We start from the raw sequence: 20046 nt of genomic DNA on the forward strand, positions 1-20046 counted from the left end.
TTTGGGGAAAAAATGTTTTGGTGGGAAAGGTTTGTCTCTTTTACTTCCCTCCCATTCTCTCCAAAACATAAAATGTGAAAGGGTGGGGGGATAGGGAAACAAATTTCTCACCAAAATGAAATGAAATTATCAAAACATTTTGAAATTTTTCAAAAAATTGGTTGTCAATCTTCCATTTTTCAAAGAATGTACTTAAACACAGTTCAAAAAAATCAATTTCTTTCACAATTATTCCTGAAATATGCTTAGATAATATACTTTTTCATCCAGCTTTACTGCTGTTTTGATACTGTGATTGCCAAAACCTCTAATTCTCACATCAGACTCCACACATGGTAGATTGTGTGTTCCTTCTATAAAGCAGTTAACTAATAATTAAGATGAATAAAGAGCTGTCTGGTAAGTAGAAAATAGAGGGTCAAAGTTAAGAGTGGCTCAGTATTGACCCTGAGACTCTTTCATGGTATAATTAAGCAGTTAGCCAAGACTATAACATGTAAGTTCTTTGAAAATGCAGAGAACATTAAAACAGGCCGGATAATTAAGACACTGAAGGATGAGACTCTTTCACAGGATAATCCTGACAGATTAGATGAATTGGCTCCAAAATAGAATGTGAAATTTAATGGGCCATGATGTGAAAGGTATTGTCCCAGGGATGAATTTGGGCCAAAAGAGGTATATTAGGAAAGAAAGAAAGAAATACTGCAACACAGGTGTGTTGAAATGGATTGGAGAAGGAGAACTTGGGTTTTCTAAGAGGCTAAGTATTGAAAATTCTTGGACCAGTGTGTAACAGCACAGAAGAAGCTTAGCAGGATGTTTGTTTGTTCATAAGGCTATGCTTGATTTGCTACCATTTTCCAAAGGCGAGGGCAGTACTCTCTTCTGGACACTGCACTGAAGCTCACTGTGCAGTCCTGACAGTAAACAGCATGAGACCAAAAGGATGAAATATAAAGAGGGTGGAAGGATTATCTAGATGAAGAGAATTTTGGACACCTGAATTCAGCCTAGGTCACCTGTTGAGATTCTTTTATAATTAACATAGAAAAGACCCTCAGACCCAGCACCACACACATACTGCTGTTTTGTATGTCCACACTGCAATAAAAACAAAGTCTCAAAGCCCAAGTCAGTTAAGGGCTCAGTCTATGGTTCTAAAAATATAAGGCAGGTGTCTGAGCCAGAATACTTGCACTGCTATTTTTAGCCCCCTCAGCACAAAATAGTTGACCTTGGCTCTGAGTCTCAGTACCACGGGGCTGCTATTGCTATTGTACTGTAGACAAATCCACAAGTACCACAGTTTTCAGCTTCAAATTGTCCATGGAAATCACCTATATGAGACCGTCTGCCTAGTGAAGGGTTAAACCGGTAAGTCTGAAGATTAAGGCTCACTTGACAGAAATTCTTCAGTCTCAAATGTAACTAAATACTAAATGTAAAGAGGTTTCCTGTTCCATCAATCTGATGTTTGTTAACTGCTAAATATATTTGCACAGCTGGAAAATTTGATATAGAAAGCCACTAGGACAGCACATAAGTGAGAATCCCACAGAGTCATGGTGGTGCTTTTTTATACTGGCTTTGAAAAGTGAACAATTAGGAAAAGCTCTTCCATTCTTGTTAAAACCAATTATGATTCTTCAGGTTTCATGTCATTTAATCTAGTTCGGTTTAAAAGGCTTAACCCCATCTTTATCTTTTGATATTAAAAATGTGTGACTGAAAGAAAGGCCCATGTCATTAATAGTAAGAACATACCAAGAAGTGATAGCTCAAGATATAAGAAAGAATCCAAAGCCCCGGGGTTTGTTTTTACTTCCTTAAAGAAAAACACCCATGAAAAAAATATTGCAGCAAATGTAACTGAGGGAAACTTTGTTCTAACCCAATTCATTCCTGTTGAGACTAAAGGTCAAACATTTTTTCCTGCTGAGATGCTATTGAGAAATTATACTAAGCTCGGCAACCATTCCAAAGAGGATTCTGGGAAAAGCTACTCTGCCTGATTCATCAAAGATACCATCCCAAGAAGATGCAGGGCCCAGCACAACCCCAAGACCCCACAGCAGCTCCACCCATTCTGACCCCTGCTCCACCAATTTCTCTACCCCCATTCTACCCCCTCCACCAGGGTCCCCACTCCTGCCTCATCTCTTTTCAGATTCCCCCTCTTCATCCAAGCACTGCTGGGAGGTGGGGGGACAGGGTGGAGTGAGGTGAGCTGGGGTCACTTGTTGTTAACAATGCAGGCTTCTCACTAACTCCTCAGGCCTCTCTGGACCTCAGGTCCCCTTGAAGCATGAGCCTTCCCCCCCCCCCCCCCTGCAAAGTATGGACCCTAGGGTGATTGCCCCAGTCAATCCTAGGACAGAATGACTCTGCATCTACACATACACACACATACACACACCATTGAAATGGTTGCCTTAACTGAGTGACTGTTCAAGTCAGGAATTTCCCATCAAAATGATTTTTAGTGGGAAATTCAGTTTCTTCAAAATTGATTTTTTCCACTGGAAAAATAAATTTTAGTGCTTATTTTAAAAAAATAATTGTTTTAAAATTAATGTTGCATTGGGAAATTCGTTTCTAGTTAGTTCAAGCCAAATCAAAATATTTCAGTCAAAACATAAAGTTTTGAAGTCAGTTGGCATTAAACCTAATGGCTACGTCTACACTGGCATGATTTTCTGAAAATGCTTTTAATGGAAAAGTTTTCCTTTAAAAGCATTTTCGGAAAAGCACGTCTAGATTGGCATTTTCGCGATCGGGGCTTTTTTGCGGAAAACTACTATGATGTCTACACTGGCCCTTTTACGCAAAAGTCTTTCGGAAAAAGACTTTTGCCTGAATGGGAGCAGCATAGTATTTCCGGAAAAGCATTGATGATTTTACATTAGATCGTCAGTGCTTTTCCGGAAATTCAAGCGGCCAGTGTAAACAGCTGGCAAGTTTTCCGCGAAATCAGATGATTTTGCGGAAAAACTTGCCAGTCTAGACACAGCCAATGAGTAGTAGCTGTTCTTGAGCCATATAGTTCATCATAGGAATTGTGTGGCCGCAGTGCATCTTGGGAGATGTAGTCCAGCCAGGCCTTTGAGAAGTGCTCAGGCCTTTGGGAAGAATAAGCCCATGAGTCACACAATGTCTGTTCCCACAAATAACCATGGCACCGAAGTCAGATGCCATTTAATATCATAAAATCATAGGATTCTAGAACTGGAAGGGAATTTGAGAGGTCATCAAGTCCAGTCCCCTGCCCTCATGGCAGGAACAACTGCCATCTAGATCATCCCTGTCTAACCTGTTCTTAAATATTGCCAATGATGGAAATTCCACAACCTCCCGAGGAAATTTATTCCAGTGTTTAAGAACCCTGCCAGGAACTTTTTCTAATGTCCAACCTAAACTTAAACCTTCCTTGCTGCATTTTAAGCCCACTTCTTTTTGTCCTGTCATCAAAGGTCAAGGAGAATAATTTTTCTCCCTCCTTTTTGTAATACCTTTTTGGGTACTTGAAAACTGCAATCATGTTCCCTGTCAGTCTTCTCTTTTGTAAACTAAACAAACCCAGTTCTTTCAGTCTTCCCTCATAGGTCAAACTGAGTCAAAATATTTCAGTTATATTTAACATATTGAAAATGAATGTTTCAGCTCACGGATATCAAAACATTATATCTTGATAAAAAATAAAGAAATGTTTTGTTTCAAGATTTCCAAATCCAAAATTTTCAGCACTTTTTATTCTTTGAAACAATGATATTCCACTTTTTCAGCATTATTGAGGATGAAAACAAATGTTGAACTATCAGAATTTCCTACTGGATAGAAATTCTGATTTTCACTTGGCTCTAAATATGTGATCTTTAGGACCACTGTTATACTTTTTTCAAAGTTTTGTGACGCACATGTGCATTTAGTGCATTAGAAAAATGCCCCTTTCTTAAGATGACACAGGCCTTGGTGGTTAGGATTAAAACAAAACACAAACAACTCTGGAAACCCCAAAAATATTAAGTTATGATGAAATGTCTCAGAGGGGTTGCCATGTTAGTCTGTATCTGCAAAATCAATTAGGAATCCTGTGGTACCTTAAGGACTAACAGATTTATTTGGGCATAAGCTTTTGTGGCAAAAATCTGCCAAAGTAGGTTTTGCCCATAAAAGCTTATGCCCAAATAAATCTGTTAGCCCTGGTCTACAGTAAGGCTTTATTTCAAAATAACCCCTCTTAGGTCTAATTGGAGTGTCCACACTACTGAGCTCATTATTTTGAAATATGTTCTTCTGCTTTCCTCAGGGAATAACGCTAATTTGAAACTGTTATTTCAAAATAGCAGTAGTATGGATGCTCCAGTGCCTCTATTTTGAAATAAGTACTCCCCAGAGTAATTTTAACTAATTATTCCCCAGTGCTTCCTGGCTGTAAGTTGAGGTAGCGCATCCTCATTAATAGAATCTGACTAGGACTAATTTCAAGACTTCCCCATAGTATGTACACACTATTTCAATTCTGTTATTTTGGGAGCTATTACATCAATTTTAGTTATTTAGAAATAATATTCTATAAGACATGCTCTTAGTCTTGAAGGTGCCATGGGATTCCTCATTGTTTTTGCAGTTAAGATGCTGATTCTCAAGCAGGGACGCTCACATTTCAGAAACACTGAAACAAACCACTATGTTCTGTACCATCATTGGCAATACTTTACTCCACTTGAGTGTCTTCCAGTTTTCCTTTTTCAATGGAAAACACCAACATTTTCACCCCCTCTAAAGTGCAGGCAGTTGCAGAATTTTTTTAAAAAAGACATTGTCCATTTCTACTTTTGGAATCTATGCCATAGTAATTTATTATATTAATTCTTTCATTTTTGTCTCAATAAATGTAATGAGAGTTTTGCTATTTATGTTCTAATGGAACTATGATGAGGTTCTAATGAAATATTTGTCAGTTTGCCAGTGGATTTTTAGCATTATTCAGAAAGCTGCCTGCAGTATCATAATAATTTTTTCTTTAAAGAAACAATTCTTGTGAAAAGTTGTTTCAGCCATGAACAATGTATTCTAACCATTTGCTTCCCACTTAATTCTAGATAATTTATTTGTGAAATGCATTATCAGAACATTATCTTTCTGGGGGGACATCTACATACTTAGCGTTTAGAAAATTCTGAGTAGAAAATTAAATACCTCCATTGAGCATCATTGTAACATTTAAGGTACCAAAGTGAGTCTATTAAAGGATAAAAATCCATTTTTAGAGTGATGTGACATTTAAAAAAATATCTCTCTGTCCCCGTCAATTTCCCTTTAAACCTTTCAAAGTACTATTAACCAGAAAAAGAGTCCAGGAAGCAAGTCAATATATCTTCAGTGTCATTGCACAAATGGTTGGTTGCACTTTTACATGAGAAACTCCAATTTCAGTTTTATTTCAGTTTAAAGAAGTATATTCAGAAATTCTTCTAGATGGGAGCAAATATTTTCCAAACTCACTGGCATACCCAGTTTATTCACTAACCAAACTCAGTTTTGAATCTTTTAAGGCTAAGAATAGAAGATGGAATTTTTGTTGACATTAATAATACTGTTAACTCAATATTGTTCACCGCAGGCAGGGCCAGATTATCCGTTAGGCATAATAGGCGCAGTGCCTACAGCCTACAAAAAAGAATAGGGCCTACAAAAAAAATTAGGACCTAAAAACAATTCATAGTTGACTTGAAAATAAGAAAAGAAAACTGCTAAATCAAAGTTAATAATTTGCTGTCTTTAATCAACAAACAACACACAGGTCTAACATACAATTAAATATTAGGCATAGATCAGTAACAGTTAATTCAAAGGAAGGGTTTTAGATCGGACTACTGCATCTACATACGGCAAGTTAAATCGGGCGACAGGCATTTTAAAATGGCGACCGGCTGCTAATATGCTAATCAAGCGCGGGATATTTTAAATCCCGCACTTCATTAGCAACTTCGGTATGCTTCTTTTGCCTCCCTAGTCCGAACTAGGGGGCAAGTGTAGACATATCCATATGCAATAAGGCATTTCTCCCTTATATATTTATGTATAACCTAATTTAAAAGCCTACAATTGTGAGAGTGCCTAAGGCCTATGAAGACCTTAATCTGGCCTTGACTGCATGTAAGTGTGACTCTGTAGATGCATATTACAGCCTCTGGAGCAAGGGCTGGCTCAAGGACTAAGGTTTGTGCTTTTAACTCTTGTTCACTTTCTACCATTAGCCAAAGTAACAGCCATTAAATTAGAAAGGAGAAGGACAATCATATTATCAGTTTACAATGGGTGATAGCAGGGCTGGCCCACAACATTTTGGTACCTGAGGTGGGGAGCTCAAATGACACCCCCATGTCTCCTCGCTGCACCAGCAGCCGACACAATTTTCTATACTTTGGGTCCTAGTGGTGCCCCACTACAGTCTGGCACCTGAGGCAACCGCCTCAGTTCACCTCATGGTATGGCCAGCCCTGGGTGATAGCTCCTTCGGGTAGGATTGAGAGAAATCACTACTTGAGTTTTCCTCCTCAGTGTAGGAGCTATGTTTAAGCAGCCCCCAGAAAGCAAGTGTGCCCTACCAAGAAGCTTAGAAAGTGAATTTGAACCCACGTGAGGGGACGCTTAACCCGAACAGTAGGCACGGTCATCCACAAGGTGCTGAGTCATCTCAGTTTGCTACCTAAGAGGGTGAGGCTTTTTCTGAGGGAAGAAATCAATTGAAGAATAGCCTTTAATTCCTCCCTCCCCCATTATTTGTACTAAAATAATGCCCAGAGTTCACACCACCTGTGGGATCCATTTTACAATGTGCTGAACAAGTACATAGTAAGACCGTCCTTGTCCCTAAGACCCCACAGTCTAAGGCCCCAATTCTTTACGAGCTCATTTGTAGTCCCACTGAGCTCAAACAAATTTGTCTGGCCTAAGCATCGGGACTACACAACAAGTGGTTATAATGAAAAGATATAGGTGTGAGAGAGATGCATAGGCTAACCAGATACACAATCTATAGAGGCAGATTTCTTAAGATAAATACAAATATTAATATTACAAGTTGACCACCAACATCATCAGCTGGCCATGACCCAGAAGCATTGAAATAAAAGTATGAGTATGGGATAAATGGGTAACTGAAGCTGGTGTGGTGGGCAGAGGGAAGGGACATCAAATGGTGCAGAAAAGACTTTTACTAGGAATAAAGTCAACTCTGCAAAAGCGGCGAGGAGTCCTGTGGCACCTTATAGACTAACTGAAGTGTTGGAGCATAAGCTTTTGTGGGCAAAGACCCACTTCGTCCATGAAAGCTTATGCTCCAACACTTTAGTTAGTCTATAAGGTACCACAGGACTCCTCGCCGCTTTTGCAGATTCAGACTAACACGGCTACCCCTCTGATACTTGAAAATCAACTCTGTTATCTCTAACACCATTTCCATACTAAACACCTGTTCCTGTTATCAGGATATTGTCTAGGTTAGCTATGCTTAACCCCTCAGTCCCCTTTTCTATACAGACACTCTTCCAGGACCCTCATTCTATGTCTACCCACCCTTAATAGTAACACATAGTTTTTATGTAGTGATTTCCATCAGTAGACACCAAAGCACTTCCCAAAGGATTTCAGTACCATTATCGCTGTTTTGTAGATGGGGAAAGGGAGGCACGGAGCCTCACCCAAGTTCACACAGCAGGCTAATGGTCACGGCAAGGGTTGTAACCTAGGCCACCCAAATCCCACTCTAGCACCATATTCACTAGAGCATATTGAGCGGTATGAAAAAGGCAAGGTGTGTGTGTGTGTGTGTGTGTGTGTGTGTGTGTGTGTGTGTACACTTCTCTTGCAAAAATTACTCTACCAACCAAAAAAATAATTCCATATATGTACATATAGGTGTGTAATTGTGTTCTGAAGAGGTTTTGTGCTAAGTAAAGGGTTGGAATTCAATTACATATGTGTGAAACAGAGGAAATTTAGCTCTGCCTTATGGATCCACAGTGCCACTGTGACATCTACATTCACAGCTTCCGCAATGACAGGATTACTGGTTCGCGTGGCCAGCCCTAGAGTTCACAATTCATCTTTTGTGCCAACACAGCTCTTTGTATTTTGTACTCGCATTTAAACAATAAGGCCAACTTTAAACAATAAAGGATTTTGGTTGAAGCCCCAAACTCTGGAGGTGAAATCCTGTCTCAGTTGCTCAAGGAGGGTATGTCTACACTACAAAGTTAGTTCTAACTAATGGACGTTAGTTTGAACTAATTTTCATAGGCGCTACACTAGCGGTCCGTTAATTTGAATTTAATTCGAACTAACGGAGGGCTTAGTTCGAACTAGGTAATCCTCATTCCACGAGGATTAAGCCTAGTTCGAACTAGCTAGTTCGAATTAAGGGGTGTGTAGCCCCTTAATTCGAACTAGTGGGAGGCTAGCCCTCCCCAGGTTTCCCTGGTGGCCACTCTGGCCAACACCAGGGAAACTCGTCTGCCGCCCTCCCGGCCCCGGACCCCTTAAAGGGGTACGGGCTGGCTACGGTGCCCATGCCAGGTGCAAGCCTGCCAGCACCCAGCCAGCAGACCCTGTACCTGGCACGGATCGAGCCACCCACCCGATGCCCCTCAGCCCTCCCCCCCTTCCCGGGACCAGGCTGGCAGCTCCCGGGAGCTTGCCCAGGACCGCAAGAGGCGGGCACCCGCCTGGGCTAGTGCGGACATCGTGGACCTCGTCCACGATCTCCGCACTAGGCACAGGAAAGTGGCCGGCTTGGGAAGGATAGCTGCCAGCCTGGCCACCCAGGAGCAGGTATGCAAGAGAATCAAGGGGGTCCACTGAGACCCCCGACCCTGAGGCCTGAGCCCTGAGCTTACAATGGCCATCCTGGGTCAGACCAAAGGTCCATCTAGCCCAGTAGCCTGTCTGCCGATAGCGGCCAACCCTAGGGACCCTGGAGGGGATGGACCGAAGACAGTGACCAAGCCATTTGTCTCGTGCCATCCCTCTCCAGCTTTCCACAAACCTTGGGCAAGGACACCACTCCTACCCCCTGTCTAATACAACTCCATGGACCCAACCTCCATGACTTGATCTCACTTCCATTTAAACTCTGTTCTAGTTCTAGCCTTCACAGCCTCCTGCAGCAAGGAGTTCCACAGGTTGACTCTTTGCTTTCTGTTACTAGTTTGAAGCGTGCTACCCATTCCTTTCCTTTGGTGTCCTCTAGTCCTTCTTTATGGGAACTAATGAAGAACTTTTCTGCATGCACCGTCTCCACCCAACTCCTGCTTTTAGAGACCTCTATCCTGTCCCCCCTCCGTCTCCTCTTTTCTAAGCTGAAAAGTCCCAGTCTCTTTAGCTTCTCTTCATATGGGACCTGTTCCCAACCCCTGATCATTTTAGTTGCCCTCCCCTCTCCCAGCCTCTCTCTTCCCCTCTCCCACCTCCTTTTCCCAGTCTCCCCCAGTTTTGTTCAATAAAGACAGATTCCATTTTGGAAGACACGTTATCTTTATTTTGTACATCAAGAAGAGGGGCTAGGAAAGGGTAAGTGGAAGGAGGTGAGGGAGGAATGGGGCATGAGCCCCCGATGGGGAGGACTGGGCTGGCTCTGCGGGCTTCTGGGGGTGGAAGCTCTCCTGCAGCCCCCCAATTGCCCCCTCTCCCCAGATGGCAGCCTGCGGCAAGTGCAGCCGGGCTGATGGCCGAGTGCTGTGATGTGCCCAGTGTGGGCCCAGTGTGGGCACTCCAAGCCAGGACTGCTTTGCAAGCGGGGCACCCTTGAGAACTGTCTGTCCGGGGTGGGGGTCGGGACCCTTTAAGCACAGTCCTCAGCTAGCCTGAGACAGCATCTCCACGCTCTAAGTCCTACTGGGTATGTCTACACTACCCTCCTAGTTCGAACTAGGAGGGTAATGTATGCATACCGCACTTGCTAATGAAGCCTGGGATTTGAATTTCCCGGGCTTCATTAGCATAAGCGGGGAGCCACCATTTTTAAATCCCCGCTGCTTCGAACCCCGTGTAGCGCGGCTACACGGGGCTCGAACTAGGTAGTTCGGACTAGGGTGCCTATTCCGAACTACCGGTACACCTCGTTTCACGAGGAGTAACGGTAGTTCGGAATAGGACCCTAGTCCGAACTACCTAGTTCGAGCCCCGTGTAGCCGCGCTACACGGGGTTCGAAGCAGCGGGGATTTAAAAATGGCGGCTCCCCGCTTATGCTAATGAAGCCCGGGAAATTCAAATCCCGGGCTTCATTAGCAAGTGCGGTATGCATACATTACCCCGCTAGTTCGAACTAGCGGGGTAGTGTAGACATACCCACTCTGATGCCCTGCCGGCACTGCTTCCGGCCATCCTTAAGCCCGGTTCAAGGTCCACTTAATGTGGACATGCTAGTTCGAATTAGCAAAACGCTAATTCGAACTAATTTTTTAGTCTGGATCCGTAAATTCGAATTAGCTTAGTTCGAATTAACTAATTCGAACTAAGTTAGTTTGAATTAATGTTGTAGTGTAGACATACCCGGAGAGTTTTTTTATTGACTCTTCTGCGGCTAGTTTCATCCCAGAGGCCTGACCTGAGAAATTTGTATTTATCTCTGACAATTCTCCACTGGTTCTGTGTCTTTTATATTTTGGCAACACTTGTATAACTTGTCACATCAACAGTTTTATTGAATTGCATTGATGGCATTGAACTAAGCTTCTACAGGGGATTTCTAGCAACATTGAGGATAGCAACAATGCTTTCTCATTTCTAAAAGCCCTTCTTGAATGTTGTGAGCATGGTTCTCCCCTTTCTCAAGCTTGCTACACCACTCACTTCCATACCTTGTCTTCTCCCCTTTCTTTTCCTTAATTGCCACATGGAAAAGGTGGTATTCTTGCCAGCTGACTATGTAGCACTGATGGCTGTATTTCTCTTCTATTGTAGAACACAAAATGTAGAGGAGTGTCTACAGTACAAGAGAGAATAGCTCTTAGAAATCCAGTTTGGCTTTTAAACAAACAATCAAAGCATTTGAACAATTTGGAGAAAGCTTTTATTGTGAGCTTTCCCTCTTGCCACCCAGGCCGGTGATGTGAATTAGAATGCAAAGTACCACTTGAAAGTACTGCTTGATTTCCGAAAGAGAGACTTCTGAAAAGCATTTGACTTCCTCTCCTCCCTTCACTACTGTGTGTTTCTTACTATTTATATTCTTTTTTTTTTCGCAGAGGTTTGCAGGTCAGATGAGTAGCATTCTGAACAAGATTGGATCACACAGAAAGGAAAAATACGACTACAAGGATTCTCCACAATGCCTCTTCCACCTCTTTTTTTCATTTCAGTTTAAACATTCTCCAGGGTTTTTTTTTTTTTAAGATAAGCTTCAAAGAATATTTACAGGAAGGCTTTTACCTTTTTAAGCAGAAAGATTAACAGCTTCCTCCTCGTCTGAATGAAAGGCACCTATGTTCTTTGATCTCTCTGTGGGTTTGGACAGGGTTTCCTGCTTCTGGGCTTTAATACAATATATATCTCCAAGCTCTTATATTTACACACACTCACCTTACATGTGGTCTCACTGAAATTGGGAAGAGGTGCTAGGTCAGTCGTTCATTTCATCACCACATTCTGTGAGTTTGTCAAGTTGTGGTGGCATTGCCCTCTGCTGTCCAGGTTTGCCCAAGAGCATCCCTTTTTGGAGGTAGCTCTAGGGAAATGGTGGGCAACCAGCGACCCGCCAGCCACATGTGACCCGTTGGAGTCTATGTGTGGTCTGCGAGACATGCACGTAAAGCAAGAGCATGTGAAATGTGGTATGTGCTGATTTCACCTAACATTAACTCGGAGAGCTGTGCGCTCCCTCTGCGGACAATGAAAGCGTGGCTATGATTCAGTTGGCTCTCCCCACAAATGTTAGCTCTGCAAACGCTGTTAAAAGAACTACTCAACCTGAGAGACTGCCTTGGTTATGTCAATCTTGCGACTCAGTGAAATAAAGAAGGGACACTCATACAGCCTACTCACTAGCTCAGGTTGCCCATCGCCGATACTAGCTGTCCAGCTTCATAGTCTCATCACCATCCCAGATGTCCTGATTTTTGTACCTTAGAGATAGCAACTCTGCATGGTGAGTGGTATGGGTTTTTTCCAGAGCCTATTTCAGCCTTCAAGTGCACAACTTCCATTAAAATTACTGGGAGCAATGCAGTTAAAGCCTTTGGTTAGGTTTGGAATCTCAGCCTCAAGGTGTAGAAAGGTGGGTTAGTGGTAGTAAGGGGATGCAGTTTTTGCTGCTAGGAGCTGGTGACCATGTGGTTGTTGCTAACTCCTACCTTATGAGGATTATTCTCTGGCTTAAGTAGTGACACTGTTGATTTTAGATCTTAATATCATTGTGTCAAGTCCTAGCAAGGTTCAATTCCTGTGAGTTGAGAAAGATGTGGAGAAATTGGAGAAGGTCCAGAGAAGAGCAACAAGAATTATTAAAGGTCTAGAGAACATGACCTATGAAGGAAGACTGAAAGAATCGGGCTTGTTTAGTTTGGAAAGGAGAAGACTGACAGCGGACATCTAAAAGGGTATCCCAAGGAGGAGGAATAAAAATTGTTCTCCTTGGCCTCTGAGGATAGGACAAGAATAATGGTCTTAAACTGCAGCAAGGGAGGTTTAGGTTGGACATTAGGAAAAACTTCCTAACTGTCAGGGTGGTTAAAGATGGGCATAAATTGCCTAAGGAGGTTGTAGAATCTCCATTTCTGGAGGTATTTTAGAGCAGATTAGATAGACATTTATCAGGGATGGTCTAGATGGTACTGGGTCCTGTTGTGAGGGCAGGGGACTGGACTCAATGACCTCTCAAGGTCCTTTCCAGTTCTCATGTTCTTTGATTCTAGGAGTGCTCTGTGAAATCCCGGAAACAGTGATCTGAGGTTTTATAGTAGTCATCCTCCTGGGCTCAGCACTAATTATATATCCCACATACACCAACAGCATTAGCCTGGGAAGGAGAAAGGCTAGAGTGGATTGATTCAATTGGTGAAAAATGAAGGGTGTCATGAGAAGCAAGGTAATGTCCCCTTCACCGCAGAATTCTTTTCGGATGTGCTCCAGTCATTCCATCTACCTACCTCATTTGTAATTCCCATCAGAACCTGCTGTCATAGGAGGCCCCCTCTGTCTACCCTGTCTGTAATCCAGCACATCACTCTTCCTGCTATTGATTCTTTTAGATGTCTACATTCTCCTCTCTCCCTAAAAGGTTTTTAATTCTTGGCCATATGCTGGTCAGGGGAATCCTTCGGCTTCTGAAGACACACACAGCTTCTTGTTTTAACTTTTGTTTAAATTTGTAGGTCATGTTCCTCTTCGAGATTCTGTATGAATCAAATTTTCTCATTATATTAGCCAGATTCAGGTCACCACCTTCCTCAAATTGAAAATTATTGTAGATGTGCCTCACACTTTCTCTCTGCTGCCCAGGAAAGAAAACAGAGCTCTGTTCTTTGTCTGCCTGTATCCCCTACTGACAGAAGGACCTACAATTTGTTGTTGTTATTCTCTCATTTGCTTATCATAATAAGAGCCAAAAAATAAAGTGAGGCACCCACTGGGCACTGAGGGTCTCAAAGAACTTTGTAAACACACGTGAAGACTTAAAGCATCCAAGTGAGTGTATTGAATATATGTTTTGCAGCTGGACAAATTAAGACACAGAGCTTAAGGGCCTGGTTTTCAGAGGTGTGTAAATCCCTTCTGTAGAAGAGTGCACACAGGTGAGCCCCCTAGAACTGAGCAAACCAGCCTTTACCTACCCGGCATGGCATACCAGCTCACCCGTTACCAAGCACCTCCCACCAACACTTGCTCTGGTGGTCTTCCCAGGAGTCAGCTCTCCTGCCAGGGCACTTCCAGAGTAGCGGGGTCAACAGTCTTACTGGGTCCCAGAGCAGTGGGACCCTGCTCCGCACCCCCAGAAGGGGCAGAGCCTTGGGCGGAAGGGACTAGGCTGGAACCTCACTCCCCAGTCCTCAGTGCTGCATTGCTTGGAAGCAATTTAAAGGACCTAGCTGGGAGCTCTCAGCCCTTTTGTATGGCTGGGCTCTGGAGCAGTTGCCCTCTTTGCCCCCTGCCCTTGGTAGGCCTGTTCCAGAGTATAAACATTCCGCGGAGTCAGTGTTCCACACAACGCTGGGCACCAACCTGCCATCCTCCCACCCATCCATGTCTCCTTGGCCACCTCACTCCTCTGTCAGGACAGTAGCACCAGGGTTTCTGCCAGGAGCCTCTCAACCAAACTCAAAAGTGAACAAAACCTCACACCAAAATCAACTTCCATCTCTTCCCTGGCCTTGAGCTTTTAATCCATCCCTGGCTTACTTGGAGCACTGTGAGTATCTCTGCCAATACTCTGGCTCAGAGGTGGCCAAGAGGTGGCTCCAGAGCCACATGCGGCTCTTCAGAAATTAATATGTGGCTCCTTGCATAGGTACTAAATCCAGGGCTGAAACTGCAGGTGCCAACTCTCCACTGGGCCGGAGGTTGCTCACTGTTCAACCCCCAGCTCTGCCCTAGGCGCTATCCCCCTCCACCGTTTTCCCCCTAGGATCCTGCCACTTCCTGTCCACTTAGCCTGCCATACCCATGATTCCCTCCTCCAATGTCTCCCACTGAGAGAGCTGATCCCAGCGGGCAGGAGGAAAAGGAGAAGAGGCACTGACTGGTGGGGTTGCCAGTGGGCAGGATGTGCTGAGAGTGGTGGTGGGGAGATGATCACGGCTGGTGAAATATTATTGTTGCTCTTTGGCAACGTGCATTGGTAAATTCTGGCTCCTTCTCAGGTTTAGATTGGCCACCGCTGCTCTGGCACATTAATAGTAAAACCTCTTCCAGGCAAGAATATAAGTGCTCTCCCTAAGGCACTGTATCAATAACAACAGTCCATCTCGAGGGTGTTACCTTTAAGTATATTGGCCTATGTAACGAGATCCCAGTCCCCCGCTGGCATCCAGTACACCTCCTTCTTTGAGGAGTAAGAAAAACTGACGGGAGCATTTGTTCCCATCGGCTTCCCACTGTGTAGACACCACCACAGCTCGCCTCAGGGTAAGCCAACTCCAGTTATGCATTTCACGTAACTGGAGTTGCGAATCTTAAGCTGACCTGCTGGGTCTAGTGCAGACCGGGGCTCAGGTGGCATGTTCACATGAAAACTTAGTTATGATAATGGTGCCTCAGGCAATGGTGATGCTTAGAATCTGGGCTGAGACCAATTTAATACACAGAAGACACCAACCAGCTTTTCCAGAGTAATGGCTTCTGGACATTACACATCAAAGCTGTATTTGAAACCCAGCTAACCGAGAGGTTAAAAGATTTCACCCTGGAGCCACCCTAAGCCTTAGAAATTTGAGGGTTGTTTGTTTGGTTTGGTTTTCGTATGTACAATAGCTAGTTCTTGTTTTTTATAGTAATTGAAAGCATGACACTGAAACTTGTGCCATCTGCAGCAATGAATTTAACCGATGTCCGCTTTATTTCCTTGTAGTGTAATATATATTAGAAATATGAAACAGAACTCACTGTGACCAGCCCAGGAATTAGATAAAAATACACCAGCTGGGATATTAGATAGCATAAAGCTGGCATTCGACAGGATAATACGTATTTCCTTTATCGCTTTTATAGGCAGCTTTCTGTTATTAATGTCAAATGATATAAACATGCTTTTTAAGCCCAGCTGTATTGCTGACTCTCGGTCACTCATTGTACCTTACTGTGTTCTCTAACTCTTTCTTTGGGATCCAAGCAGGAAGAATGTTTGCTTCTCCTTCGGATACCTTGATGTCTATCTCCCCTGCTCATGTCTGTAGCTCTCCTGCAGCCTCACAGCTGGGGCCTGGCACTTATCAGTCCATAGTAGAACCTAGATGCGGTCTCTCTAGCTCTCTTTCACACCTCCCTCCTCCCCCTACTGTACATTTACATTTGTCTTTTCGGGTACTTTCTCTTTTCTTCCTCTTTCCCTCCATAGCTTTCATTTACCAATGTTCCTCTCCATCTTGGCCAGCTCCACCTTCCCCTTTGCCTCCAGGTCAAAGTTCTTTACTTTCAGGATCATTTGCTTCTGCCCATTTATTTCCTTCTGCTCATCCAAAGCAGTTACCTCCAGTTTGATTTCACACTCCCTCCTGAGCGTGTTCACCTGTGTGAGGATATTAAGCATGGCCTGCTCCTCCAACTGAGAACTCCTGCAGCTTCATTTTGATCTGCACTCAGTGGCATGCCCAAGTGACTGTCGTACTGAGTCGTTAGGCTGGTAGTGAGCCCATGCCGGCCTGCATGGGCCTTCCGATCTACCCGATGGATGCAGATTTTCAGCAGGCCAGGGGTGTTGTGGCTGATGATGACTTGGACCATTGGACTGCCTAGACCCCTGACAGCCACGTCGGTGGTGACGAGGATCTTAAAGACACTGTACTTGAATTTTACTAATGTTTCAAAGCACTGCTTCTGCTTCATTATGGAATGCAAGGCCACTGACGGGAAGTTGAACTTCTTCAGCATCATGTTCAAGATCTGTCAGTTCTTGCAGGTGCTGGTGAACATGATGATGGATCAGTCCTCTTCTTCATCCTGGAAGGTCTGAATTAGACAGATGAGGCAGACATCCTTGACTTTCTCCAGCACAAGCAGGTAGTGCTGAACCATCTCATCCACCATCCATACCTCAGCCTGAGACTCCCAAAAGAAGGGTTTGTTCATGGTGAGCCTTTTCAGCTCATTCAGCCTGACACTAAAGAGCAGCATCTGCTTGGTCGCTGGAACAGCCCCCAGAATCACCTCCAGAACCTTGGTGAAGTCAATACAGTCCAGCTTCAGCAGCCGGTCAGCTTTGTCCAAAACCAAAAACTTGAACTTTCTGAGGCTGAAAGTGCTGGAACTTCAGAGATGATCAACCAACCTGCTGGGTGTGGCAACAATAAGATGAGACCACCAGGTCCAACCCACCAACAATGGTGCTGTACTTCAAACTAAGTGGCTGCCTCGGAACACAGAACTGTTTAACACCCTGATAGGCTAAAAGTCCTATCAGGCAATGTATCTCAGGGTTTAGCATATTGCCCTTTTAAGACTGGAGCCTCAAGGACAGGGTTTTTTTTATTTTGTTGACATTTCTTCTGTTTTTAGACATATGTTTTCTTCATTTTCTCTGTTTGCCTGTTTCAATACCTCAATCTTTTTGTCTCCTCTCTCTCTCCATATCACATTTGCAGCTATTCATCTTCTTGGTTTTGGACCCCCACTCACTTCTGAGATGCCATTTCCTGGAACAAGGATCAGATGTAGAAATGTCTTCACACAATCTACTTCCTCCCCAGCTGTCTCCTCCAGTCCCCAGCCAACTTTGCCATCCCTATGCACACTTCCCCACAGGGTTCACTGGCAGACAACAATGAATTGACAAAATTTGGTGCCCTTAATATTGTCCAGATGATCTATCAACATGCAAAGTTGCCTAGATAGTTTAGTGCCATCAGCTGCAACCTACTGGCCAGTTCTTCATCAGCTTACCAGAAAACGAGCCAAAAGAAGGCAAGTGAAGGAAAGGCAAGCTAATTCCAGCACTGCTGCAGGCTGGTGCTCTGTTCCTCCTCCCACCTCAGTGATATTTATGTCCACAGTGCTTTCCTCTTCTTCTTGTTCTCTCGTTTGCTCTACTGAGTGAGGTGATTTGCACTATGCACACTTCCTTTGTGCTACAAATAGATACCTCACTCAGCATGGCACAGATTATCTATTCTATAGGGACTAGCCAATTAGCCCATCATAAAACGGGATTTTCAGGTCTCTCTTCCACATCTGTCTTCTCTCCTGAGCCTCCAGTCTCTCGCTCTGTCTCTCTCTCTCTCTCTTGTCCTCATACTGCCTCCCCCTCTCTCTCTCTCAGCTCTCCTCTGCCTCCTGCCCCTTTCTCTCCAACTCTCTCTTTCTCTTCTCTTCTCCTCCCCCTCCTGCCTCTCACTCGGAGGACCGTGGACCCCAAACAGCCATTTGGGTGCCACACTCCCCATGCTGCATGAGGGGTGTGGAGCCCAAATGGTTGCTTGCATCACTTGCTCCCACACGGCGGCCTGGCTGAGCGGCGCAGAAGTCAGCCGAGCACCACAGCGGGAGGTGAAGGGGGTTGGGGCGGTGACGTTCACGGCCAGGGGGCAGGGCCTGGAGCTGCTGTCATACCGTACGTCACCACCCCACCCCCTTCACCTCCCGCCGTGGTGCTCTGCTGACTTCTGCACTGCTCAACTGGGCCGCCACGGGGGAGCAAGCAGCACAAGCGGCCGTTTGGGCCCCACACTCCCCATGCAGCACGGGCTGCCCAGAGGGAACAGCCAGCATTTCAGCAACAGCACCACCCAGAGGGAACAGCCAGCATTTCAGCATTACAGACTCTCAGACACTGGGCTACTATATATATGATTCCTATACACTGTAATATATAAGCCCCTTCATTGTTCCTATCCTAAATATGGAATGGGACTCCTATTTAGTGTTCCCTGGCTATATACCCTTGTGACAGTTTCTAAACTGACTTATTCTGTATTGTCAAAAGTTCCTGGGTAGTAGACCTTCAAAAGATTTTAGTATCCATAATTAGAGGCCGATTTTCTCTCTGTTTTGCATAAAAATAAGTGCCCACATTTTTTTTAATGTTCAGCATGTTGGGAGAAGAAATCTTTTAAACCCTAGCCCAATTACAGATGCTGAGCACTTAAATCTAGCCCCATGTGGAAGTACTGAAAACTCAGAAGCCACAGATACATAGATTTGAAGAGCAGAAAGGAGGATAAGATCACACAGTCTGACCTCCTGCATAACAGAGGCCAAAGAATTTCACCCAATTACCCAATAACGTGTGTACGACTAAAGCCAATAGTTCATAGATTCACAGATTGTACGGCCAGAAGGGACTGCTGTTATCTGCTCATCTGACCTTCTGCATTGCACAGGTCATAGACCATCCCTGAAATAATTCTTGTTTGAACAAGAGCAGATCTTTTAAAAAAGCTCAGTCTTGCTTTGAAGACACAGTGAGATGCAGGCTCCATCACTTCCCTTGGTAGTTTGTCCTGGGGAGAAATCACCTAACTTGTTAAAAATGTCTTCCTTTTTCAAACTTGAATTGGCCCGAATAGAAATAAAATGTTAATTACTCCTTCTATCATACACCGGTTAATCCAGAACACCCCTGCAAGCAAAATGAGAAAAAGCCAAAATCATATGGATAAGGCCCACCACACAGTGCCTAAATATAACAGTGAAGTACAAACAAGCAAAAAAACATAAATATACAATCATGTTCCTGAGTACTGATTTTCCTGATGGCTCATTATATCTGATTTTAACTAAACAGGAATGTGCAGACGGCTTGTGCTCTGCCTATAATTAAGAGACCCTCCCTTCACAAGCTTGAAACTGCTTGAAGAAATATGATTTTGTCAAATGTTCACAGAGCAGCTTTTGTCGTAAATTAAAATGGTAAAATCTGCATTACATGATTCATCATTAATATGGTGTAATATGTTTTTCTTGGACCTAATTATCCATTTGTTAAAACAAATTCCTTTCTCTATTGATGTAATTCAGACAGTTTGCTGGGTGGAATATGTAGACCTGATTCTCAGTTACATTCGGGCACTTTTATGTCCCCCCAGAAGCATAAAGCAGCCTTACTGAGAGCAAACACAGCCCACCGAGAATATTTCTGCACCGCCATCATTGTTGTAGCACTGGAGTTTGCACTGTACAGAAGCTAGTCTTTGCTTTCAGGATTCCACAGGGGGTGGAGTTGGGCTATGCAAATTGTGTATCTTATTTCAAAATAGCTTATGTTGACACTGCATCAAATTTCGAAATAGTGCACAATTTTGAAACGTCCCTTACTCTTCATAGAATGAGGTTTACAGGGATGTGGGAATAGCGAGCCTGAAATAACAGGCTTGCTGTTAAGACATGGGATAGCT

At 43.9% G+C, this 20046-nt stretch overlaps 1 pseudogene; it reads right to left on the reverse strand.

Annotated features, from left to right (window-relative positions):
- Positions 1-15992: 15992 nt before the first annotated feature.
- Positions 15993-17141, reverse strand: LOC102448485 (putative ATP-dependent RNA helicase DDX49 pseudogene; annotated as a pseudogene).
- Between the last annotated feature and the right edge of the window lie 2905 nt (positions 17142-20046).

This window comes from Pelodiscus sinensis, chromosome 2 (assembly GCF_049634645.1).
Source record: "Pelodiscus sinensis isolate JC-2024 chromosome 2, ASM4963464v1, whole genome shotgun sequence".
NCBI classification, from domain to species: domain Eukaryota; kingdom Metazoa; phylum Chordata; order Testudines; family Trionychidae; genus Pelodiscus; species Pelodiscus sinensis.